The sequence below is a fragment of the Cyprinodon variegatus genome, unplaced genomic scaffold (genome assembly GCF_000732505.1).
Source record: "Cyprinodon variegatus isolate N-32 unplaced genomic scaffold, C_variegatus-1.0 Scaffold888, whole genome shotgun sequence".
In the NCBI taxonomy this organism is placed as follows: domain Eukaryota; kingdom Metazoa; phylum Chordata; class Actinopteri; order Cyprinodontiformes; family Cyprinodontidae; genus Cyprinodon; species Cyprinodon variegatus.
Window position 1 is genome coordinate 116,506 of NW_015151341.1, and position 6,734 is coordinate 123,239.

General features: G+C 36.8%; 2 long non-coding RNA genes across 2 annotated transcripts; both read left to right on the forward strand.

Annotated features, from left to right (window-relative positions):
- Positions 1-351: 351 nt before the first annotated feature.
- Positions 352-1,648, forward strand: LOC107099608. Its single transcript, XR_001481970.1, has 4 exons — positions 352-561; positions 775-1,089; positions 1,192-1,461; positions 1,587-1,648. It is a non-coding gene; the product is annotated as an uncharacterized LOC107099608 (long non-coding RNA).
- A 2,223-nt stretch (positions 1,649-3,871) lies between these two features.
- Positions 3,872-6,348, forward strand: LOC107099606. Its single transcript, XR_001481969.1, has 4 exons — positions 3,872-3,952; positions 4,040-4,068; positions 4,317-4,385; positions 5,552-6,348. It is a non-coding gene; the product is annotated as an uncharacterized LOC107099606 (long non-coding RNA).
- The last annotated feature ends 386 nt before the right edge of the window (positions 6,349-6,734 follow it).

Genomic DNA, 6,734 nt, shown 5'->3' on the forward strand with positions numbered 1-6,734 from the left:
AATTGATAAGTAAATCTCTCTGAATCAGTTTAACTCTTCTTTTTATTATGAATTTGTAGCTGGTGGGATTATTTTGTTTCTATAATTTTATTACAAATCATCTCTGCTTTTACTGAACACATCTTAAAAGAAAAACTGTGCTGCAAATAACATCTATCTAAACTAACAGCCTGAGATGATAACCCACTTCCTCCTGCATTTCCTGTTCAGCTATCAAAAAGAAAAGAACATTTGCGGTGTGATAAAATCAGAGTTTACAGGATAGTCAGACAGAACCTTAGCCGTAAACATTTCGCAGCATGATATATAGGGTCAACATTTTTACAGCAGCAGGACACAAAATTAAGCATTTATTTCATATTTTTAGGGTATCAAAATATTTAAGAATATTTTATTAGAAGATCAACTTGCAAAAAACAAAACAACTATTTACCGTCAATAAGAGGAAGTGTTGAGTCTCAGGAAGTGGGTGCTGCACCTCTGCTCTCACTCGCTGACACACAATGGCTGGACTCGGATGGATTGAAGTGTTATTTCTGTTTCTGCAGCTTCACGTTACAGGTAAGATAATAAAAATCAACCTAAATAACTCTAAGATAAATATATATATGCTTTATTTTCTATTTAATCATTGTTATACTTACAAACCTTAATGTATAATAAATTAGACTGCCATAGATGGCTGCATTTCAAACTCCTGCTAAACTTTGTCTACATTTTGACTGTAAATGATCTGTCAGCAAACCTTTCATTCATCTTTTATCTTTTCAACAGTGTTTGCAAATATTGCATCTGTTTTAAAGAGAGTTGGAGAGGAAGTCATGTTTTCCTGTCAAAATGTGAGAGATGTTCAACACAACTGTAATGAAACAACATGGCTGCTCTCTGGGCTCAATGCAAAGGAGATTGTGCCTTTGGTTACATATGGACAGATTGATGAGGGTACCGGAAGCAGACTCACTGTTACTCCAAACTGTTCTCTCGTTTTAAAGAACATCACAGCCGAAGATGTTGGACGTTATGAATGTCAACAATATAAATATGAAGGACTGGTTAACAAGTTTGTAACTGATCTATCTGTTATTACCTGTAAGTATTTATGCAAGTCATTTCATAAATTTGACCTGAAATCTCATCATATGTATGACTGTATCAATGAAGGTAACTTTTTTGAGAATATAATTTCCACAGTGGCTGAACAACAGGAGAACCAAACGATCACATTAAGCTGCTCTGTTTTAAAGTATGGCTCCTGTAAACACAGAGTAAAGTGGCTTTTAAATCAACAGGAAATGAAAATGAAAGAAATAAAGACATCAGCAGCAGGATGCTCTGCTACTGTGACTTATCCAAAGACATTCTTTAATAAGTTACCATCAATGGATCAGTTTTTTCAGTGTAAAGTGACGCAAACTAGTGACCAAAAAGAACAGCTGTTTTCCTTCAGCTATCAGTCCTCAGGTAAGAGATTATGAAAGTATCAAGTTTTTATACCTAAATAAACACACAGATAAATCAATGAAAATAGAACTGTTGTTGAGCAAAATGTTTTTCTTTTTTTTTTTTTAATAAACCAACAACAGCAGAAGATAAAAAACAGATGAAAACTCCATCAGGAAGTAAGACAGTTTCAGCAGACCACAAAGGTAAGTTTATCTTTTTCAGGTAGATCTTCATGCAGTTTACTCTGATCTTGTTGTGGTTTTATTTCTTATATTTTCAAACACTCAATGTATTTTATGCAAAAAAAATGTCCATCAGGATTTTAGGTTGTTTCTCATTCCATATTTTGAGTGAACTAAACTAGCCATGAATACATAACTGACTGATAAAACAAACTCTACAACATCTTTAAACCTCTGCTTTGTTTCGTTGTTTAATGCTAATTAAGGAAGAACACACGATAATTCATTTTACTGCAGGATTTTCTTTTTATATTTGAAATATCTAAGGGAACATATGTTTTCTTTTTCTTTTGGGCCCCCCTTCAGTCAAGGGCCCCTGAAATCTTCCTAACTTTTCACCCCCATAAAGCACCCCTGACTGCCCCACATCCCTGCAGGGTCAAATATTAACTGAATTGAGTTTAATTCAATTCAGTTTATTTCTATTGCACCAATTCACAACTCGTGTCATCTCTGGTCTTTTTACAGAGACAATTTAATCAGATTTTACAGCCAGATTGGTCAAAAGTTTTTTTTTTTTTTTTTTTAAGAAAAAAAACCCCATCTTACTGCATTCAGTCTTTAGCCCCATTTCCACTACCCTCTGAAAACCGATCCGTGCCGAGTTCGAACCAAGCTTGGATCAGTTAAATGTGCCGAACTCAGTTCCTTACAACCATTTACACACCAGGCTAGCACAGTTCCTCGCCTCCTAGTGACGATCTGTGGTACTTCTGCTCTCTAGAGGTAAACAAGCAAAGAAACGTGGCAGTGCCCGTCACATTCAGGAAGTTTGTGGAGATTCAGGCGAAGAAGGCAGCCTTTGAAGAATTTACTAGACAGTCGGCTTGAGGGGAGTTGATACGACAAACGATAGTCTAATCGGGGCTTACAAATGCAGGAAACGATGAGAACGGTTGAGGTTCATCACACTGCTAAACAGAATCATCACTGGAAATCTTGTAGCACGATAGGGAAGCTAGTATTTTAATTTTTATGAATTTCATGATTACAGAGGCTGACTGTAAGAAGATGACACAGCCTGCTCATGCCCTCTTTGTCATCTGAGAACCGAACCAGAACTAAACCATGCCAAGCCCTAGTGATTAACTACTACCAGTTCAGAGCAGTTTCATTGTGTCTGGCACGGCCTGGTTTAGTGTTGTGTGCCATTTACATTTAACAGTTATCTTGGTTATCGTGCTCTGAGCGATCACACCATGGTTTCAAAAGGATAGTGTAAATGGGGCAATTGACTATTCAGGACTCACTCATCCTGGAAGAACATCTTGTGACAGTAGATATTGTCAGGTCTGGTGGAAGTTAGTTGAGGACCCAAATGCAGAGATGAAGAGGCAGAGATTAGTTTTGCTGATTTAATAAAAAAATGCAACAGAAACTAAATCCAAGAGCCAAAATACAGGAAACCAAAAACCAGGAAAAACACTTAATGAAGAGGAGAAGTATATATGGGGGGTTCATCAGCTGATATGGAGCAGGTATGGATAGAAGTGACTATAAGGGAGCTAGGAGAAAGGAGACTGGCACAAGGGGGCAACAGAAGGTAACTCAAAACAAATGCAACACAACTTAAATATAACATAAAATGGAAAATAAACCAATAGATAACTGATTAAACGAACAAACAAAAAAAGAAAACTTCCAAGTCCAGAAAGTCCAAAAAGGGAGAACCATAACAGATATTTGCTTGCCCATGGTCCTTGATTTTACAGCAATATTCCCTCATACTGAGTGTGCATGGGGTGACAGTGGAGAGTTCACTTTTAGCAGGAAAGAGCGGCACGCTGCTGTGGCCCACTGAGGTTTAAAGAAAAAGAATAAGTCATGTGACTTTAAGCACTACTTTACAACACTTTTAGCTGCCCTTAAAAACAAAAGCTGACTGTAAAAGTTGGTAGGCAACAAGTAAGATTTTAAAACAGAGGGAGACTGTTCCTTTTCTGACTCAGCAGATCCTACTCGCAATGTACAAGTCTAGCGCCCCTAGTGGCCAGAAAAAAAGTTATCCAGTTTTGCTGTTAAAAGACACTTTCTGAGTAATAACACTAAACTGACAGAGATTTTCTTTATCGTCAACTTGTGTGTTTCTCTCACTTGTATCTCTGTTTCACCAAAAAAATGATATATATTTTTAAAGATAAAGTTTCAGAAGCATTTCTAAGTCGGTTGTTTTACCTTATTTCCAGGTGTTCTATTCATTGCTTTGGCTGTGGGATTATTCACTGTGATAATAATCGCTGTGGCGATCGTCGGCTGGAGAGTGAAACGTGAGAACTCCGATATTCCAACTGGAATTAACAGTATTTTTTCTTTTTTTGTTCAAACTACTGACACATTTTAAATTCTGTTCTTAGGAAAGAAAACACTGAGAGATGAAAACACTGTGAGTAAAATAATATTTTACTCAGATAATTATATTTAATACATTTTATTAATCAAATCTTTAATGACACCCAAACAAAATAACCCTAGATGTTGTAACAAACTAACTAAACTGTGAAAAAACAGATGTCAAACAACGAAGAACATTTTTTAAACAAAGAGATAAGTTGTCATTGGGAAAGGGAATGTGAGAACAGATATGAAATCTATAAATCACTGATTTGTTACCGTGTTGTTTCCTCCGTTTAGGTTAATGTGAATGCAGGGGATGTTTTCTACTCCACCATCAGACACCGTGAGAACAGTGATGAAATTTTGGTAAGACTTCAGGAAATTTTCTACAGTAGTTCCACCAAAAGGAAGTATAAGCAATAAAAATACAATGTAATATAGGCCCTATATATATATATATATATATATATATATATAAGTGATTATACATGTTTTTAGGTGAGTGGGGAGTGTTGTTAAAGCAGTGCGCTTGTGCTCTTAGAAGGTTGTCAGTACCAGGTTCGGTCCCCACAGCCTGCCTTTCTTTGTCTCTGAGCAAAGACCCTTAACCCGATACTGCTCCCCGGGTGCCGCACAGTGGCAGCCCACTGCTCCCTAAGGGGATGGGTTAAATGCAGAGAGTGAATTTCCCCATGTGGGACCATAAAGGGATTTGCATACATTTGTTAAATTTTTTTTCTTTTACTGGATTGTCTGAATTTATTAATACATTCAGTTGTTGCTTATAGATTTGTAAAAGTACAAACCTGTATGAATTGGACTGAGGAGTTACAAAAACATCATCATGAAATCGTACTTATTTCAGTCAGACGTTTTAAAATGAACAAAAAGAATGGTGATTGCTCACTCTGGGGTGGTCCTCAGTGTCTCCCCCTAGTGGAGTGGTGTTGGTATAATTTGTTTATAAAGTACAGAGCTGGAGATAAATAGGCAGGTGTAGGCTTTAGATAAAGACATTCAGAAGCGCTTTTGAAATAGAAAAGAGCTGAATTAAACAGTGAAGCTCTTAATATTCTCAACAATCCATTTTCTATCAGCCAGGTTAAAAAGATAATGATGACAGCCTGAATGAAATCCTGAATTCAAGCGGATAAAATGAGCCTCCCTTTTAAGCTAGTTTGGCAAAGCCTTAGGCAAAGGATCAGAAGCTCCATTATTTAGTTTCAAAGAAGCAACTCAAGCAAAAATGCATTGTGTCTGTCTTTGGGTATCTTTTTTTTTGTTTTTACATCAGAGTTGTGTCAGCCAGTAATTACGTTGACAGATCCCCCCTGCTGAAAGGTTGTTGCTCAAGGATTTGGAAAGTAAGGACAACCATGAAGTAGGATCAGGGGTTTAAGTAAAATTTTTTAAAAACAAATGGGAATAAAACCATTAGAAAATGTACCTCTCATTTAAAAGTTAGAAGAATATGTAGGTATTTATGTGCAATATCCTTTTTTAAATTAGGTGTTGTCTTTTTATGTTTCCAGGTTCACGGCGATCTTGAAACGGTGACCTACAGCACTGTGAGAAATCATTGTTAATCTGCTGCAGCATCTGATAAACCTCTAATCTCTTTGACAAAGGCAAGATGTAGCCACAGCAAGAACTGGCAGGACAGTCGGGCTCTATTAAGTAGCTGTCTCAAGCGGTGCAATCACATTTTCTAATGGTGCTATAGTAATGTCAGCAGATGGCACCGGGTCTTTATCTGTGCACTTATCACACTTTTTCCTGGAATACAGAGAATTGTTACAAGACTGGATGCTGGTATACATAACCTTATTTTATCAAGATATTTTTTTTAAACATATAACTTAGCTATGCACCTTCTAAGCTCTGTAGAAAATGTGTTGCAACATTACTGATTCGTCAAAGCTGCATATAAGCTTAAAATGTTCACTAGGGCTATGGTAAATTTTGGTCTAAAACTGTCAGAATGCTGCCCTCTAGGGGTTGGAGATTGACCACTGTGGCTGAATTGTGCTCTTCGGTTGGATGCCAGCCGTAAAAAATGGTCAATGTCTACATCACAGCCCAGGTTTCAGTATAAAATTATTTCATTTTAATTACACAACCTTAGCCTGCTGGGGTACAGGAAAAAAAAATCTACGGTGAATCTAGCAGCATTTATTTGCTTACTCTTCAAGTTAATTCAAGCTTCTGTTTCCTGCTTTAGCTTTACAATAAACTGAGTTGATGCGACCCATCAATGTGTTAACTACGTATATTTCTCTGTCCATTGGCGGTTGAAACCCCCAGAGCTCTGCTGCTGCTATTCACCACATTCTCATCAAACACATTGTTAAAAAAAAAAGGTAAACTGGAAATACACAGGTTTTAAAAGGTGAAACACAATCTTACCAGTGTTGCTGATCTATGAAATGTATCAATTAAAGCTAAAATCTATGCAAAACATTTGATCTGCTGCTTATTTATCAAATTTTATCTGATGTATAAATCGTCACACTCTAATGAAGCGGAAGTGAAAGTTCAAGCTGGAAGACCTGAAATCAGCCTAACCTGGAACACCTGCTGACGTCGCTCACCTAAGCTTTAACTAATTGAAGACGGACCGCACCTTCTCCAAAGTTAATATACAGTTAAATAATTATATAAAATTTCATAGAAGCTTCTCTACAGTCAAACCTGATTCGAAAAATGTTTCCATAT